Here is a 20,715-nt window from a genome sequence, read left to right on the forward strand (position 1 = left end):
ACGGTGAAACGCGTAGACAGCAGCGTGATTACGCAAGAGGAAGAGGTGGAGTTTGAATGCGAGCCGGGATCACAGAGCAGTCACCACTGGAACTTTCAACTGCCGACCCGGAATCTGCAACATAGAGCCTCATTGAACTCCCTCTGCCCAGGAGACATCTCCCAGTGTGGGATAGCCTTGTTGTGAGTAACGGGGACACATACCGTTTTACTCACCACTGTTTCTAGTAAGCGGCAATTTGTTTGCACTTCTAGTATTATTGTTTTGGGCTGTTCTTCAGCTGTGTTTTATATTTAGATTTTATACATTGTATCCGAATAAATTGTACCTTTATATCCAGCTGATTTAGTGTACATACATAAGAGTACATAACTGTTATGCAGTTATGCAGATCTGTACTATGATCTTTCTGATTTCTCTTTTTCCTATATGCCACATATGATATTGAGCTTGATCCAGCAGAAATATAAGTATATTTTTTCATGTTTTGATATATGGTGAAAGGGGTTTATCTACTTTATATCGCTCCACTTCTCTACATTATATTTGAGGTCTACCATCATTGTAGACCTTTTTTCCATCTTTTAAAAAAAGAAAAATTCATAAAATCAATTATGATGTCATTTAGGCGTCACATTTAAAGAAAAGACACCCACACTCCCTATATAAACCTATGCCTGCCAGGTATGATTTTTCTACCTCCACTTCAGAAAGCCACTTTGGTGAAACACGTTGTGGATATTTTAACTGTTTGTTTTACATTGTATTTTAATAAAGATATTTTGGCCTCTTTCCTCTGTGAGTGTGCCATTTTACTTTTTTATTATTTTCTACCTGGCATCCGATTTTAAGCTCTAGTGAGGACTACTCCAAAAAATTCCACGGTGGGGATTATACCACTTACTCCTACACACTGAGCAGTTAGTCTGCCCAATTAAATTTGAGTACCTATTCATTATTCTATACTCCTGGTACCTTTTATACTGTGAGCACTATTCATGTCTCATTTAAATTTTTTATGATCGTCATACCGATGACACATCTGCCTACCTACAACATCTCACGTATCCTATAAGTGGGGATTGTACCACTGTACGCCATTCAGACTAGAGCTAGGTTAAGCTCTATCAATTGTAAGTAGGACCATAGACGTTTTCTGGGATTTTCTGCACCATTAGTTCTCTCTTTCTGTTACATATATGGCTGCCAAGAATACTCTGATCTGACCCCATTCCAGAGGATCTACCCTGACTCTTTGAGGTTTTATCTTCCAGCAAATTTTACCATTTGGATTCACACTTGGATTTATATTTGAACTTTCTTTTGTTTTTTATTTGTTTGTCCTCCTATATATATATATATATATATAAGGCTTTTTAGATATATATTTATAGATATATATAACACATCTCTGTTTTTATCATTTCTGGCGCAACCTTTATCCCCCCTGTTCGACTCACCTCTGTTGTTTATAAGGCTTAGAGGGAGCCTTATGTTTTAAGGCGTGTTGCATACTTTCATCATTCATTTTTTGTATTTTTATATATGTATCTTTTAGTTAGGTATATTAGTGCTGATCCTTTTTTATTCTTTTGTCTATAGTATGGGTACCGTCTGATCCACTTTGGAATTAAACCACTTATAAATGTTAAGTCCCTTAAGGTAAGACCTCACACAAGGACCTCGAGAATCCATTACAATGTCATTCAGATCTCAATTCTGGTTATTTGGGGTCCATGAGTGAAGGTGATAGAAGTGAGCATTGCTCACTGTTGGTTATTAGAGGTTCTTGTACATCCCTTGTTATTGTCATTATCCATTAAGGAGGGTTTTATTTTTTGGGTTAAAATGTTGTGTCTTGCATCAGGTTAGCTTTAAGCTGAGCATACCATATCAGAAACCATATTATCTGTTGTTGTTTTTTTATTATTTTATTTTTTTATATCAGTTTTTTTTTTTTTTTTTAAATAGCCCCTTAACTAGTAATGGACACAGAGGTCATCATTTAGGGTTTGTTTGAGATCTAGCACCTACAGTAAGTGGAGTAAAGAAGTACTATCAGTAGCCAGTGATTGTCCACTTAAAGAGGACAAAGGGAAACAATCACACGATTGTTGTCATTTTTGTAAAATTAATTCTCAGTCTCTAAACAAAGATGCATAAATTGTTGGAAAAGTCAAAAGTTCTACATAATTTAAAACAGAGAGTTTATGCTTTACAGTTTAAAATCATTGTCTTTATATAAATATATGAAAACACTAACTACAGTTATACTGACACCTTATGGAATAACATTTTAGAAAACAGCAAGGAAATTAAACATAAGATATATATCTGTATTTATCTGAAGTCATTTAGAAACAGATTTAGCTCATGCAATCCATTAGCATTTAAATCATAGTGCTTTCGATATGATCACCCTACAGGGGATTAAAATAATATGACAAGTAGAGCCATATTGATTAAACTTACAAATGCACATATGCTGCTATTCTATGCACGATATATGAATCCAGATACGTTTAGATGGACAGACGGTTGGAAAGACAGACAGAAGAATGGACAGACAGGTGCTTCTGCAATAACATATTGGGTTTAAATGCTAAACATTAAATTGTAAAGAATTAAAAATGAATAGTAAAATGCATGTTAAAATAGCCAGTCTGTGACTATAGCTGAGCTGGAGAATGTTTTCCAAATTGCCTAAATTTTCCGAACTGGATATTATTTCACCACAAATTTCTGTTTCGAAAAAAAACCACATAATGAATGCTTGCCTAAACCAGAAGAAGAGTTATCTCTACACAGATGAAATGTAACATATCAAAACAACTTAATGTGAATAGAAGGCTTGGTTCATAAGGACCTAAGTCCATGCTTTGATCCAAGATCTAACAGCAGCCGGCCATTGGTCCATTTATCTAGGAACCCATAGAAAAGCTGGGTAGTAAAGTAATACTTTAGGAGAGCTATACAATATATTGTTGCATTCTGTTCTGAGAAAGTTTATATATCTGTGTTTACAAAAAAATGATGAAAATAAATAAGCATACCACTGCTCCAACAAACTCTATGTTTATTTCCATATCCCCTCAACACTAGGTCCAGAGAAGTGGAACACCGGTGGGAGGGGGCTAAAGGGGGTGGATCTGCCTGAATCCAGCTGGCCAAGCAACCGAGGGCCAACCATGCAGGGAACACTGTTTCAGTGCCCTCTGTGGGGTCCTAGTGCCCTGAGTGCAGCGTGAACCTGTCTAATTATATGCTTGCACTACATCTTTTGGGAACTGTTCCCTGGTGTCCCCAAAAACAGGACACCAGGGAACAAAGGTAGCACAGAACTCAGATATCAGGACTGTCCTGCTGAAATCAGAATGGTTGGGAGGCATTAATTTATATTTTAGATATGGAGACTATGCAGTCCATTGGTCCATTGGACTTAAACAAAGTTATTATCATGCTCATGGAATCAGCTTGAAAGTGGGCTGTCACCATTAAGTATCACTACTGAGAGTATTACGTTTACTAGTAATCACCAGCACAGAGCCGGAGTGGAAGGAGAACTACATTGATCTGTTCCTGCTGTAGGTCAGATCACAAGCTCCTTTGACCGGGGGGGGCTACATCATAAGGTTCATTGGGACACCAAGGACCAACAATGACCCACTTGGCTACCAGGACTTAGGGAATATGCCCCTCTCTCCAAGGCACACAAGAGAGTGGGCAGAAACTGAATTGTTAACATCACTCACAGATACCCACATAGTAACCCTCATCAGTCACAGGTACTTATAAACAACCTCACTCAACACTCAAGTTACCCACACACTTTACTCATAGCCCTTAAAGATACTCTACATCTAAACAACCCACTGTCACCAGGCACAAACAACATACACAGTCATCTCAAACACACATGCAACCAGCCATAGAGAGTCACATCATCTTTAGCACACACAAGTACTACACTTAAACTAACCCTACACCTACCCACACTCCCCCCACATACACACACACACACTATAAACTCACAGTCACCAAACACAAATGCAACTTTTTTAAAGAACACTTTTTTCACCCTAACCACTAAAGCCTGATGTAGTTTTTATGGCACCACATTTTTTATGGTGCAACTAATACCATGGGATTCTACCAGACTAAGCAGTCAAACCAGTTAAAAATGAACTATAGGCACCCAGACCACTTCATCTAATTGAAGTGGTATTGGTGCACTGTCCCTGCCCCCTTAATCTGGCAATGTAAAACTAGAGGTGCTTTCTGCTGTTTCACAGAGTTTAACACTGTTAAACAACACCGGGCATCATAACGCTGTGAATGAGGACATCCAGCATCTTAAAAATGTTAATTTGAAAGTATTGATTTAATGCTTTCCTATGGGAAAGGCCTAATGCGCTCACCAGAGGAGGCAGAGCCAGTGCCAAGGGACCTCCATGCAAGGGAGATGGCAGAGCGACACTAATGTTCAGAATACAACTCTATAGTTTTGTTCAGAACTGTTTAAAAACTTACCTGGGTCCTGTCAGGTTTCCACTGCTGTCAAAAAGCCATGCAGAGCTAGGCCTGGCCATACATGGCTATTCTCATTAGCTGACAATGAGCCGGCCCATGTGCAGGGGAGGGCTGGCAGCCTTAGGCCTGGGGGGCAAAACCAGTCAAGTGGCCCATTGCGCCACCAAATCAGTTCACCATCCATGCTCACCTTTTCCTGGTTTTATAACGGATATTGATGTTATGCTAATCAGTAGCTCTTTGCCATACCCGCTCCTTCACGGCTCTGACTTTCAATGTTGTCAGAGCACAGGCTGAGAATCTCTGAGCCTGTGCTCTGACTCACTAACTGAGCGCTGGAACCACGAGGGAGAGGATATGATCTGACTGCACCTACTGCTGCTGCGCACCAGTGGACCACCAGCGAATCGTTTAAATTAAATATGCTGGTGACCGCACAGCTTACCCACCCCAACGGCTGGCCCTGCTGACACACACTGACGTTACTACTTAGACATCCCTCAATATTAATACAGACATCAGAGTAAACACCAATAAACTGTGGAAACAGAGCTGATCCCCCCAAATGTATAAAGGTTTGCTTAGAGGATTTATTGTAAGATTAAATCATGCCTCCTCCTCTCTCTCCCCCATGCGCTGCTCTGTAGGCTGGGAGGAAGTGAAGAGTAATCACAGTCTCCCAGCACAACGCCACCTGTGGCTGCATGGGGAACAGCTGTTTAATGTAATGCTTGCAGGACGGCCAGCTGCCGCAGAACCTCTTTGTTTCCGTCTCTGCAAAGGGCTCCAGGCACTGCTTGTTGGGAGTGTGAGCCACTGTAAATTAGGGGCAGAGGGCAGAGGGCACTTGCACTGCGGTCAAGTCGGGTCTGGGCAAAAGGAGAGTGCAGTGCAATCAGTGAACTCCCCTCCTGTGGGTCACCAGTAGACTGGTGCACCTGCCCAGGATCAGAGCCGGTGCAAGGATTTTTGCCGCCCTAGACAAAATATAAATTTGCTGCCCCCCTATGTGACATCACAATGCCCCACCCATATGATCTGCCATATGAACTAACGCCAGTGCTGCACACAGTGTGTGTTTACATTAAAAAGCCTGCAGGGACCAGCTATAGGCACCACAACCACTTCATTAAGCTATAGTGTCCCTTTAATGTGAGGTAAATTATAGATTAGTGTCACTAATAATATACTAGATTGCCTACTTACAATTAGATGAGGATGATGATGAGCTGCAGTTTGGCTCCACTGGTCTGGTGTAGAACAGGATCTCTGGAGGCTGTTTGCAACTGTGGTCACAAAATTCAATGTTCTGGGAGAATTAGAAGCAGCTCCATTTTTTGGGGGCCTCTTACACAACTCAAGGTCTGGGCCCCAGGGCCTGACGGTGAGTATGCCCATAAGGCCCACTCATAAGTCCACTTATATGTTCCACCCACCCATGAGTTCGCTCACAGGGAGTGGAGTGTGTAGGGGATGTGTTATGAGTTATTGTAGAGGATCTAATATGTGTGCTTATGGTATGTAGTTTATAGGGATACCAGTTTGTGCAAGTGATGCAGTGTGTAGTGGAAGCAGTGTGTATTTGTGTATAAGGGATGTATTATGTGTTTCTGGTTGTGTGTAAGGGATGCATTGTGTGAATCTGTGTTTGTATGCATAAGGGATGCAAGGTGTGTGTCTGTATGTGTGTGCATTGAGTGTAAGAGATGCATTGTGTTCTGTGTGTATGTAAGAAAAGCAGTGTGTGTGTGTTTGCATTGTCTGTTTCTGTGTATGTGTGCAAAGGATGCATTGTCTTTGTGTGGGGGTTGCATTGTGTGTGTGTGTGTGTGTGTAATGGATGCATTGTGTGTTTCTCTGTGTGTAAGGGAAGCATGTTGTGTTTCTGTGTATGTATAGGGATGCATTGTGTGTTTCTGTGTATGTATAGGGATGCATTGTGTGTGTGTGTGTGTGTGTGTGTGCGCATAGTGTGAAAGAGCTCCCTGTCTTGCCCCCTGTCCTATAGAGCTGTCCCTTCTGTCCCTTAGAGCTTCTTAACCCTCCTACTTCTTCTTACTCCCTCTTCTTCTTCTTCTTACACCCCCCTTCTTCTTACTCCCCCTTCTTCTTCTTACACCCCCCTTCTTCTTACTCCCCCTTCTTCTTCTTACTCCCCCTTCTTCTTCTTACTCACCCCTCTTCTTCTTACTCCCCCTTCTTCTTCTTCTTATCTCCCCTCCTTCTTCTTCTTATCTCCCCTCCTTCTTATTCCCCCTCTCCCTCTTCTTACTCCCCCTCCCCTTCCCCCCTCTTTTTCTTATCTGCCCTCCTTCTTATTCCCCCTCTCCCTCTTCTTACTCCCCCTCCCCTTCCCCCCTCTTTTTCTTATCTCCCCTACTTCTTACTCCCCCCTCTTCTTACTCCCCTTCCCCCTCTTCTTCTTACTCCCCCTCCCCCTCTTCTTCTTACTTCCCCTTCTTCTTCTTACTCCCCTCTTTTTCTTATCTCCCCTCCTTCTTACTCCCCCCTCTTCTTACTCACCCCCTTCTTTTTCTTATCTCCCCTCCTTCTTACTGCCCCCTCTTCTTAGTCCCCCCTCCCCCTACTCCCCCTCCCTCTCTTCTTACTCCCCCTCCCTCTCTTCTTCTTACTCCCCCCTCCCTCTCTTCTTACCCCCTCCCCTCTTACTCCCCCCTCCCCTCTTACTCCCCCCTCCCTCTTCTTACTCTCCCCCTCCCCTCCTCTTACTCCCCCCTCCCCTCTTACTCCCCCCTCCCCTCTTACTCCCCCCTCACTCTCCCCCTCTTCTTACTCTCCCCCCCTCCTCTTACTCTCCACTCTCCCCTCCTCTTACTCTCCCCCTCCCCTCCTCTTACTCTCCCCCCTCTTCTTATCCCCCCCTCCCATCTTCTTATTCCCCCACCTCCCCTCTTACTCCCCCACCTCCCCTCTTACTCTCCCCTCCCCTCTTCTTATTCCCCCCTCTTCTTATTCCCCCCTCCCCTCTTCTTATCCCCCCTCCCCTCTTCTTATTCCCCCTCCCCTCTTCTTATTCCCCCCTCTTCTTATTCCCCCCTCTTCTTATTCCCCCCTCTTCTTATTCCCCCCTCTTCTTATTCCCCCCTCCCCTCTTCTTATTCCCCTCCTCCCCTCTTCTTATTCCCCCCTCCCCTCTTACTCCCCCTCCCCTCTTCTTATTCCCCCTCCCCTCTTACTCCCCCTCACTCTCCCCCTCTTCTTACTCTCCCCTCCCCTCTTCTTATTGCCCCCTCACCTCTTCTTATTCCCCCCTCTTCTTATTCCCCCCTTCCCTCTTCTTATTCCCCCTCCCTCTCCTTCTCTTCTTACTCTCCCCCTCCCCTCCTCTTACTCCCCCTCCTCTTACTCCCCCCTCTCCTCTTACTCCCCCCTCACTCTCCCCCTCTTCTTACTCTCCCCCCTCCCCTCCCCTCCCCTCCCCTCTAACTCCCCCCTCCCCTCTTACTCTCCCCCTCCGCTCTTCTTACTCCCCACCCCTTCTTCTTACTCCCTCGCCCCTCTTCTTACTTCCCCTCCCTCTCCTCTTCTTACTCCCCCTCCCTCTCCTTCTCTTCTTACTCTCCCCCTCCCCTCCTCTTACTCCCCCCTCCCCTCTTACTCCCCCCTCACTCTCCCCCTCTTCTTACTCTCCCCCCTCCCCTCCCCTCCCCTCCCCTCTTCTTACTCCCCCTCTTCTTATTCCCCCCTCCCCTCTTCTTATTCCCCCACCTCCCCTCTTACTCCCCCACCTCCCCTCTTACTCCCCCCTCCCCTCTTCTTATTCCCCCCCTCCCCTCTTCTTATTCCCCCCTCCACTCTTCTTATTCCCCCCTCCCCTCTTACTCCCCCCTCCCCTCTTCTTATTCCCCCCCTTCTTATTCCCCCCTCCCCTCTTACTCCCCCTCCCCTCTTCTTATTCTCCCCCTCCCCTCTTCTTATTCCCCCCCTCCCCTCTTCTTATTCCCCCCTCTTCTTATTCTCCCCTCCCCTCTTCTTATTCCCCCCTCCCCTCTTCTTATTTCCCCCCTCCCCTCTTCTTATTCCCCCCCTCCCCTCTTCTTATTCCCCCCTCCCCTCTTCTTATTCCCCCCTCCCCTCTTCTTATTCCCCCCCTCCCCTCTTCTTATTCCTCCCCTCCCCTCTTCTTACCCCCTCCCCTGTAGCGTGGCCGAGCTGCTTTCCGGTCCGCGGTCCCGGCCGGAGTGATGGGAAGGTGCACGCTCAGTGTGCACTTCCTGTCAGTCCGGCCGGTTACATGAAACAGAAACTCCGCGCGGAACAGGAGTTTCTGTTTCCTGTAACCGGCCGGACTGACAGGAAGTGCACACTCAGTGTGCACCTTCCCATCACTCCGGCCGGGACCGCGGACCGGAGACCTGCTTGGCCACGCTACAGGGGAGGGTAGGGAGGGGAGAAGCTGCTGCAGCCGTCTGAGCGCTCTTTACAGAGCGCTCGGCGGCTGCAGCATTTAAAGGGCCGGCCCACCGCGGCCGGTCCTAAAAGAATTTCGGGCGGCCTGGGGGGCAATTGCCTCCCTGCCCCCCGGCCCAGCCCGCCCCTGCCCATGTGTGTTGAAATGCCCATGTGATGCCCTCTGCCAATGAGCCAGCCCATGTGTGTTGAAATGTGCTCACTGGATGACACTGCTCAGATGACGCTCATAGTCATTGAGCTGGCCCTGCACAGTAGGAGTTCCCTTAGTGTAGTTAAAAGAAGTTCCTTGTAGGAGAGGCAGCTGTGGCTGGATTAACCCTAGTAAGCTGTCAGACTGTTCTTAAATGGTATCACAACTTAATCTGGAAGATGGACCTGGGCACTTCTGTCATCAAAATAACTACAGTGGTACTTGGAGTGTTTCTTTAATAAATATTTACCGTACATAAAATTAAATAACAAAGGGAAAAATTCCTGGGTGCACAGTATTAAGGAATATGCTGCGTACACCTATGGTCACCAGTAATTTAGATATGGGGCATTATTCTACTGGAGATAAATGTTCAATGCCCTTCTACCTACCTGTTCTAAATATTTGCAGAGCCTAGTCATTCTCTTATGAAACCTCAGATTAACAATGTGTTTTTATCACACTATTCTCATTAATCTGTAGAGGGTTAAGTGAGTGAAAACCTGTTTTAGAAGTGAAGAGGGTAACACTTTTGTGACATTATATCCCACCACAGTTAAAGGGAAACTGTCATGCCTTACCTGGCCCTCCGCACCCCCACTATTATCTTATTAAATAGGTGGGTGTTACACTTCTGTAACACTCACCTCCGGTCCACCGGCACTCTTCGTTGATTTGCCTTGCCTGGGGTTTTGTCTTGAAGCAGGGCAAACCCTCTTCTATGATGTGGACATGCTTGTTTCGTTTCCAGCATACTGGTGTATGCCCAGAGTAACATCACTCCTTTCCTATAATCTTCCTATACTCCCTAGCTGGCACTATCTGCGCCAGCTAGTGGGTTACCATAGCAACCACAGCAAATACGCTATGGTTACTATGGGTGGAGAGCAGAGGGACATCCTTTGGGAGGTCTCTCCTGGTCTCCCTGACTCTCAATTCCTCAGCATTAAGTGTCTATAAAGGAATTGAGAGTCAGATGGGAGAAAAATCTATTTTCAAATTGTTTTTTTTTTCTTAAAATCTTTACATTTGCTAGCAAAATTGCTAGCACAATGTATAGGTGTCATTTTAAGCTCTTTTAAAAGAACTAAAGTTTATTATATCATGACAGGTTCCCTTTAAAATCATTTTTATTGCGTATCTTCCCTTTTGTCTTCCCCTTTGTAACTGAAACAATCACAACACATTTCTGTCTATTTTAATTTGAGTTGCACCCACAGGATTTACTATATCTGGGAATAAAAAATCGAATAAAGTGGCCATTCAGTGAAGTTCGCATTTGTGTGTGTGGAGTGTATTTCTGCCATAAGAGTGTTTTCTAGATTGTAAGCTCATTTGGACAGGATCCTAATCAATCTATTGCTCCTGTCAAAATCTGTCAAAATGTGTAATAATATGACTCATTTCTACTCAAAGTTCCCTTAATAATATTGTAAAGTGCTGCAGAATAAGTTGGCGCCAAATAACTGCTGATAATAATAATAGATTGTAAGCTCATTTTGGGCAGGGTTCTCTTCACCTGATTGTCGGCGCTAAATAAATAAGAATTATGTTCCTCATATCACATGATGTACTGCAATAAATGATATAAAAAATATATGATAAAAAAAATAAAATGATACAAGGTCAGAATGTGTGCTCTATCTTTCCAGTATTCTGGAATAGTAGTTGAGCAGACAGCACTGTCTGAAACACACTGCTTAGCTCAATGTGTTTGTGCTCTTGTCTGATATTTTCAAGGGTTTTTAATCACAACTGTAGCAGATTGATCAATGACAGATATAAGCAGCAACTTTTGCATGCCAAAGGTGCAGGATATTTTTATCTGAGATAATATTTCTCTCTTAAAAGGCCTCTGCTCTGCTATGTATTAATTAAAATCTAAATACTAAATATTGATTGATGTGTTATCAGGCAGAGCAGTTGGGCCCTGCCACATTGATTTTTTGCAGTGATTTATTATCATATTTAAGAAAAATCATTTTGTGTGATTATACGAGGAAATAGACTTTAGTGAGGGTGTAATTCTTTTGTATCACTTTTGTTGTGTGGAGGACGGGCCAATTCCTCAATTGTGGTTAAGATTGCTGATATCTTTCATAGGTTCTTCTCCGTGGTGTCTGACAGCTAATGCTTTAAGCCTGCTTGGTCTTGTCATTAGGAATAATGGGCATTAGGATAAGCTCTTTAATCAAAACTAAGATTAACAGATGGTATGAATGTAACATCTTCAAATTATCAAATTATTAACAAGTATTTTTATGTAATAGGTTTATACATTAAGACTGAAGAATAAACAATGCCATCTATTCTACACTGTTATAGATGCTGTCATAGGTACAACATTATTTGGCAGGGTACTTAGAAATATGCTGATTTATTTGTATTCAGTTTACATGGTCAAAGTATAGGTTAGGAAAGTCGGTAGAAAAATTAGAGATATAACTCTAAAATATAGGTCCCAAAGATTAGTAGTATCTCTTTATTTATGCAGACTTAGGTCTTTGCACACTCCTGAAGACACCAGGAAAAACAGGTAAACATATATACAGCATATAATCCCTTCTCTTATAACTCTGAGCTGGTAACTGTTGAGAACATCAGTGTTAGGTTGGGGGAATCAGGAGCCCTAAATGCGGAGTCCAGAGCCAATACCAGTGCAAATCCAGAAGCAGGGTCGGGCCAGGTTTCAGAGTCCGGAGAAGCAACAGTTAAAGTGAGATACACCAGGAAAATCCAATAGTGGGGCCAGGGCGAAACTAGAAACTGCAGGACCCTGGTGCAAAAATAAACCTGAGTTTGATTGTGTGTTCACACAAAAACCATAAAGTAAAGATAAAATCGATACTCGTTGGCCGAGTGTAGGGTAGGCTGAATATGATTGGCGACTGGCTGAGTGTGATTGTGTGTGCAGCTGGTTGAGGGTGATTGTGTGTGGAGCTGGTTGAGGGTGATTGTGTGTGGAGCTGGTTGAGTTTTATTGTATGTGTGATTGGCAGAATGTGATGCGTGGGGGTTGTGTGTTTTCAATTTCAACCTGCACTCATTCATGCACAAACACTCTATATACAGATACGCCCTACACTATCCCACATATATATGCTGCTATATGTAGAGAGGAAGTATTGAACCCTCATTTGGGGGCTTATAGCTACAGTAATGTTTGCAAATTGCTGCAGTTGTGTACAGGACAGAGAACCTTATATGGATCTTGCACAATAACCTATATAATAAAATGCAATCTACTTGTGATTATTCCTAATCTATTGGATGCAAAATAAATACAGTAAACAAAGCACTGAAGAGTACATTACTAGGACGGTGACAAATGTGATGGACACAGTAAGGCTACTGTATATACATTATCCATCTATTGAATATTGGATGTAAATTACTGTAAGAGAAAGTGATCTGCACATTCTTATTCTTGAATTTTAGTCTTAGTTAAGATATTTAATGTCCACGCTGCAAAGTTTAGTACACAAGAACACAGTTGAATGCGTTCATGTGAAAATAAGAACAATGTAAAAGAGTTTCATAGATGTCTGCATAGCAACATAAAATGGTGACGTCCATTACGTCAAAGATCATGCCTTAGATTATCCCCTTGGTGACTGAGGCTTTTTAGAAATTTCAGGCATTTGTGACTGGCGTCTATTTGACACTTTTCCTACATGTGTGTTCCAATGTAATTTAAAAGAACACAGTAGTGAATGCCCAGTTCCTTGGCTGAGAGTATCAGCTGATCTTTCTCAGGCAATGAGCTAAACCCAACACTGCCGAGCTTTGACCAGAGTTTCCAGCTTCCGGCTGCAGTGGAGGACCCCAGGTAGGAAGTCAACCCATTTTAAGATGATTTGACTACTTACAATGGGGGAACTCACCAGGTCATTCCTGGCACCATAACCACTACAGCGTGCTGGAGTGTTCACTTTCAGCATAAGTGCACAAATCCGTATTAGTCTAATTAAAGGCGTAATTAATTTTTGTCAGTCACTGGAGTGATTTACAGTTTTTGTTTTTTATGAAATATGTTTTTGTATTTATTTATACCTTATAGTTATCAAAGCATCACAATGCACAAAGCTAAAGCACTGTAAATTTGGCATTTTAAGACTAAAATTTTAATAGCAGTCACCAAATCCAAAACCACTAGACAAAAACATGTAATTGTAGAAAGGAGATTTCACTAAGAGCGTTTTGCCAGTTGGTTTAACCATTTTATTACCAATCTTTGTTGGTTATATTTAATTGGTTTGTGTTGTTAATAGAAATTTCATTTTCATGAGGAATTTCTTAGACCATGTTCCACTTCTATAAAGACCCTGTATGTGTATTTTTGGTTATCTCTGCTTTGTCTAGATCCAAGACCTGGCTAACTCCCATTTATAAACTGCCAAATTATAATTTTATAAATACACACCTAGAAGCATCAAATAAACAGGACAAATTGACAAATTTCAATCCTCTATACAGCGCTTTCTAATCGCTCCGTACAGGTCACCTAATGAGAAAAATATTTAGAAGCCCTGGAAGACCCTTCAGACTGGCAAGAAATCTTGGAAGCCACTGCATCCTAATCGTATGTGTCTCACATAAAGAAAAAGCCTGTATAGGTCTTTTGCACTGGTACTTCACTTTCTGCAGACTAATCTGTACTGGAAGATGTGGAGAGAGAGACATGTATCTACATACATAGAGGGGTTGTTAAAACATTCAGCCTTTCTTTCAATCCGTCTTCTTCACTTATTTCTAAAATACGGTTTAAAGGAACACTTCAAGAACCATGACCAGGGCCACCATCAGGGGGTGACAACCGTGATGGTTGTCACGGGCCCGGCGGCCCTGGGGTGCCCGGCTGTGTGGGCCCCACATGGAGCGGCGAAACTGCCGCAGGTGCATCTGCACCAGGGCCCATCAGGTGACCCAAGCATTTAGGGCCACCCGATGGGCCCTATATCTTCAGGGGGCCCGGTCAGCGCTGCGGCCGGGTAATTGCGCGACCGGGCCCCTTTTAAAAAATTGCGGCTACACAGCAAGTGCTGCTGGGAGGAAGTGACGGACGGTCACTTCCTCCCAGCTTACTCCACGCGGGGGGAGAGGGAGAGCAGAGAAACACCAGAGGCATCCACTCCCATCATCCTCAGCCACCCTCCTGCAACTTAAAGGTAAGAGGAGGGTGGCTGATAAATGAAGTGTGTGTGTGTGTATGTATGTCAGTATGCATGTATGTATGTCTGTGTGTGTGTGTGTGTGTGTGTGTATGTCAGTATGCATGTCTGTGAGTGTGTGTGTGTGTGTGTGTGTGTGTGTGTGTGTGTGTGTGTGTGTGTATGTCAGTATGTATATATGTCTGTGTGGGTATGTCACTATGTATATATGTCTGTGTGTGTGTATGTCAATATGTATGTATGTGTGTATGTCATTATGTATATGTCTGTGTGTGTATGTCAGTATGTATATATTTCTGTGTGTGTATGTCAGTATGCATGTATGTCTGTGTGAGTGTGTGTGTATGTATGTCTGTATGTATGTCTGTTTGTCAGTATGTATGTATGTCTGTGTGAGTATGTCAGTATATATATATATGTCTGTGTGTGTGTCAGTATGTATGTCAGTATGCATGAATTTCTGTGTGTATGTATGTATGTCTGTGTGTATGTCAGTATGTATATATCTATGTGTGTGTGTGAGTATGTATGTGTGTGTATGTATGCCATTATGTATGTATGTCAGTATGTATTTATGTGTATGTTTGTCAGTATGTATGTATGTCTGTATGTGTGTGTGTCAGTATGTGAGAATGTATGTACGTCAGTATGTGAGTATGTATGTACGTCAGTATGTGTGTGTATCTGTATCTGTGTATGTGTCTATATGTGTGTATGTCTCTTTCAGTATTTGTGTCTGTTAGTATGTGTGTATCTTTCTGTGTGTCTGTGTCCTTTTGTGTCTGTGTGTGTGTATTCCTGTGGGCGGGATTTGGAGACGGGGCTTGGAAGCGGGCACCCGGGGGCCCAGACCTTGAGCTGTGTTAGGGGCCCCACAATTTCTGATGGCGGCCCTGACCATAACCACTACATTGCACTGCACTAGTTATGGTGCCAGGAGTGTCTTGGCATCACCTATTGAAAGGAGTCAAACCATTCTACCAGAGTCGGAAGTTGCAACGTAGGCACTTTCATTATCTCATCTGAGCTAACCCCTGCAATACAATGCATCAGATGATTGCTCTCAGCCAGTGAGCTAAGCATTGCAAGGCTTAACTCAGAAGAGCTAATGGAAGGTTTTGGCAAAAATAACACTAGTAGCTATGAGTGGCAGTCGCATCTCGAAATTGTAAGTTACCGTAAACCTATAGCAGGGTCTCCTTATAACGTTAAGGGGTTCTGTGAGATGTTAGGAACATGTGGGATACTGAGCAAATCATTGAATGTTGTTGAGGGAACATTGCTTAAGGCGTAAGTGAGTGCTTCTCATTAAGATTGTTGTTGACTTGCAATTAACAACATATGCACCATGCTTCCCAATGCTTATCTGTGATGACCTCCAGAAGGCAAAGCAGAGCTGAAGCAATGGACTTTCTCCCCACTGAATAAGTAACCTCTTTATTTTTTAGGTGATTTCAGAGGGGCCAATATCTATAGCTATAATTGGAACCTTTCAAATGTTAGAAAGAAATGTATTTCTCTATAATGTTGGAGTGTTCTTTAACCCCTTAAGGACCAAACTTCTGGAATAAAAGGGAATCATGACATGTCACTCATGTCATGTGTCCTTAAGGGTTTAAAATTAGTCACTATAACAAATGACAAAAACAGATCTGAACAAATGAAAAGCAAAAAACTATTCTGCTTTAGTAAGGCATTCAAATATTGTACCGCTTATGTTTTGTTATATGTATTTGCACATTGGATTATCATGCATCAGATGCCTGCAAAATGAATCGGAAAACTGCACTATGGATCAGCTCGTTAAAACACTCCTATAGATTTTTTTTCTCTTTAATTCCCTTATCGTTTTTATTTATTTGGTTAATGGTATTGAACAGATTTTTAGTCTTAAGACCTCATTTAGCAAAGGTTTATGCAGCAAATGTATTAACTCATTGTGGATAACACTAAAGGTAATATTCAGCACTGAATAAGCAAAACAGAAAACAATTAAAATGGACAACAATCAAATGCAACAAATTATCTGACCTGCTATTTTAAACGAACAATATAGAGTCAGGAACACAAACATGTATTCCTGACCCTATAGTTTTTAAAACCTCCTGAATTTCCCCTAATCCTGCCTTTAATCCAACCCTTAATGCAACCTTTAAACCAACCCATAATCCAAACCCTAATCCAAGACTTTATCCAACCCATAATTCAACCCATAATCTAACTCATTTTCCATAATCCAACCCTTAATCCAATTTCTAATCTAAACCATAATCCAGCCCATATTTCAACTCTAATTTTACCTGTAATCTGACTCTAATCTTACCCTAATCCAACACATAACCCTACTCATACTCCTACCTATAATCACAATCCTAATCCCACCTTTCAACTGATTCCCTCTTCTGATGTCAGTACTAATATCAGCAGAGGAATTTCCTAAAGGCTATCAGCATCACTGACTTTTAGTGCTTCTCATAGCTCATCTATCATTATGGGGCCACTACTTGTGGCCCCAGCTGACAGAGGGGACCCCCGGTATCAAAAGATTTAATCCCTGCTGTTACCGGTACTGCATGGTGGTTTATGCCATCACTGGACATTAAAGCCATGTACTGCATGACGGCCCATACCGATATAATTATTCACGGAATATGAAGAAAAATTACTAATATGAACCAACTTTAGCATTAGTCCTCTTAAGCCTTCTCAAACTGATAAACAATAACTTTCTTTTTACTGATTGGCTGTATATTAATTTCCATATCAGACTGCTGATAAGATATAAATAACTGCTGAAAGCTATGATTAAACAGGTTAAACATTTTAGACAGATAGGCAGACAGGCAGGCAGACAGATGCACCATTTTGCCAAAAGTATGAGCACATTTCTGCTTTTATAATTATTGAGTTCAGGTGTTTCAGGCACACATAAAAATCACCTGATGTGTCACTCACTACAGAGTTTCATAATGCCTCTGGAAGAAACATCTGCACAAGAGCTGTGTGTCGGGGGCTTAATGAAAGGCAGGGACAGATTTTCCATTAGGCAGTCAGTTTTCTATGCTTGATAGCAGAGCCTCAGGAACATTTACACAGGACAGAAATCAAAAAGCTGTCCCAACTACTCCAGTGTCTGTGTGTGAGGCTGGACAGTAAGTGGAAGGGAACACTTCCCATCTGCCCACTAACAGCCTGCAGAGGGAATGTTTTGCCAGAGCAGTAGAGACATCACCGAGTGATGCACACTGTATAACATCTCCTGCAGCTCTGCTATCAATCATAGAAGGGTGCGTATTTTGCAAATAACCCATCACACTCTACATGAATGTACATCTTTTTCCCTAACCATAAATTTAACCCCTCCCACATCCTAAAAAAATATTTTTACTTAGTCCCAAATGTAACCACTCAAAGCCTAAACCTGAATCCTAAGTTTAACTAATTTTACAAATTAAGCACACCATGTTTTCCAATACAAAGTGTAACCCCACTCTAACCCTAAATTCAATAATTCTTAACAACTTTTTATGCAGGTATTTAAAATATATATCAAATATAATTACAAGTTAATATGTTTATTAAAATCACTTAATATGTTTTCTTGGCAGGGAAAGGTGGGTGGAGCAGGTGATACCTTAGAAATCTGTGTATATACCTGATCTGTAAATCCAGCCCTGATGAAATGCTGTTAATTTTTTTTTATTTGTTTTTAGTTTTTTAAACATTTACTGAGTGCCTGGTCCCCTTGAGGCACTCAGTACCCGCAGAGCATCGGAAACCTGTCTGAAGGCTTCCAATGCTTTGCTCTACACTGCCCGGCGCCACGTGCAGCAACCCGGAAGTGATCACTACGGGGGGGATCGATCACTCAGGTGCCGGGCAGTGAGGCCCTTGGAGCACCCTTAGAGCAGCTGAAGCGATCACGATTTCTTCCAGCTCTCATTTTGGACGCGGATGTACAGAGTACATCAGCGGTCGTTAACGACCGTTTTTTGGCTGACGTACCCTGTACGTCTGCAGTCACTAAGGGGTTAAAAGAATACTGCAGGCACCTTAACAACTTTGTCTAATTGAAATTGTTATAGTACCTTCAGTGCTGGCCACCCTGTCCATACGCCCAAAACTCTATATTAAACTAAATAGAAAGCTTGCAAGCCATGCTTCAAACCTCAATTCTAAGCCCTCTGAGTATGATTCCCAGGACTATTACTTCCCGGAACTCATGAAAAAAGGAATAAATCCAAGAAATAGTAGTTACCAATGTAATTAAAAACATAATTTCACCGGTCAGGCAGCTCGTCACATGTGCATGTGCAGTGCTTTCACAGCCAGCCATAGATAATCATTGAGTACAATCAGGGCCGAACTGGGGAAAAAATTCAGCCCGGGTATTTTTCAATCTGAGAAGTGTAACGAGTATATACCCCTACACGCAGGATCCAGCCCAACAGAAGACAGTACAGAGGAGAGATACGTCTACCGGACCTTAGAGTGGCCGGACTCGACGTAATAGGATAAGACAGAGTCAGGAACGATCCGAGGTCAAGGGCACAAAGAGACAGCGTAAACGAAAACTAGCCGGGGTCTGGTACACAGGAATCAGCAAGCCGGCAAACAGTACAGAATAGGATAAAGCGAAAACGAAGTCAGAATACAAAGCCAAGGTCAAATACGGAGAAACACAACTGAACACAACAAGCACTAAAGGGAACTGTAGCAGAAACCACGATAGGGCAAGGAACTAAGGGAAAAGGGTAAGTATAAGTAGCCTTCAAACTAATGTGATTGGCTCCTGTCACTTCCACTCCCCCAACAGGTAAGTGTATGGGGTGATTGGCATGACAGGAGCCAATGGGAGCCTTTTTGCAATTTAGGCTCCCACTGTCTCTTTAAGAGCGCGCCCGAGATTCGCGGCGCGCTCTTAGCTGCAGGCGGGACACGTGACCGCTTCTCGCGGTCACTGCCCGCCTTCCTGTCTGAACAGTCGGACGAGCCGCGCGCGGCTCGTGCAGCCGCAGGACCGCGCGCGGCTTGAAGAGAGGACCGCGACCGGCCCCCGGATAAGGTAAGTACCGCTACAAGAAGGAGGCGGGTCAGAGAGGGTGTGTTTTGTCATCACTAAAGACAAGCACACCGCCTCTCAAAGTGAGCATGTTGGTTCACTGCGCAAAGCCCTGCTGAAGAGCTCTAGCATGAGAAAAAGGCCCTGTAGGTGTTCTGCGCAGCGCAAGCAAATGTAATAACATAAATGCGCTGTGTTTGCTTTTAACTTGTCTCTGGTTTCTCCATAAGTGGGATACCAGAGGACAAAAGGGCTAGGAAAGCTTATGGTACATGTATTTGGAGCCTACTTGTGGGATTGCGTATGTGTAGAGTGAGCTTATTGTGGTGTGGTATTGTGTGAATAGGTCGATTTAATTCATGTTTGTGGTGTAATATGTGTGGCTAGGGGCTGTAGAGTGTGTGTATAGGGGGCATAGTGTGTATAGGGATGTAGCGAGTGTGTGCATACAGGCTGTAGCGTGTGCTTAGGTGTGTGTGTAGGGTTGTAGAGAGTGTGTGTTTAGAGAATGTTATGTAAAAGACCCAGAGTGTGTATAGGAGAGTGTGTGTGTGTGTGTGTGTGTGTGTGAGTGTGTGTGATTCAGAGTGTATTTAGGGTAATGGATCTAGCAAGTATTTGGAGCGTAATGTGTTTAGTGGTGCAGTTTGAGGGGTGCTGTAGTATATATATATATATATATATATATATATATATATGTTTGGACGTATTGTATGTGTGAGGGGTGCAGTGTGTTGGGTGTGCTGTGTGTATGTGTGAAGGATGCAGCATGTGTGTGAGGGGTACAGTGTGTGGGTAAGAGGGGTGCAGTGTGTGTAAGAGTGGTGCTGTGTGCATGAGGGTATTCTTATCTACCGTCACATTCTATGTTTCTCATTTTCTTTGTCTGTTAACTCACTGAGTTAGCTATTTCATATATTATATATATATGTGTGTGTGTGTGTGTGTGTGCTGTATGTGTGAGAGTGTACTGTGAGTGTGTGGGAGGGTGCTGTGTGTGTCTGAGGGTGCTATGTGTGTGAGGGTGCTGTGTGTGTAAGAGTGCTGTGTGTGTGAAGGTGCTGTGTGAGTGAGGGTGTTGTGTGTGTCTGAGGGTGCTGTCTGTGTCTGAGGGTGCTGTCTGTGTGTCTGATGATGCGGTCTGTGTGTCTGATGGTGCTGTCTGTTTGTCTGAGGGTGCTGTGTGAGTGAGGGTGCTGTGTGAGTGGGGGTGCTGTGTGAGTGGGGGTGCTGTGTGTCTGATGGTGCTGTCTGTGTCTGAGGGTGCTGTGTGAGTGAGAGTGCTGTGTGAGTGAGGGTGATGTGTGTGTCTGAGGGTGCGGTCTGTG

This window comes from Pelobates fuscus, chromosome 4 (genome assembly GCF_036172605.1).
Source record: "Pelobates fuscus isolate aPelFus1 chromosome 4, aPelFus1.pri, whole genome shotgun sequence".
NCBI classification, from domain to species: domain Eukaryota; kingdom Metazoa; phylum Chordata; class Amphibia; order Anura; family Pelobatidae; genus Pelobates; species Pelobates fuscus.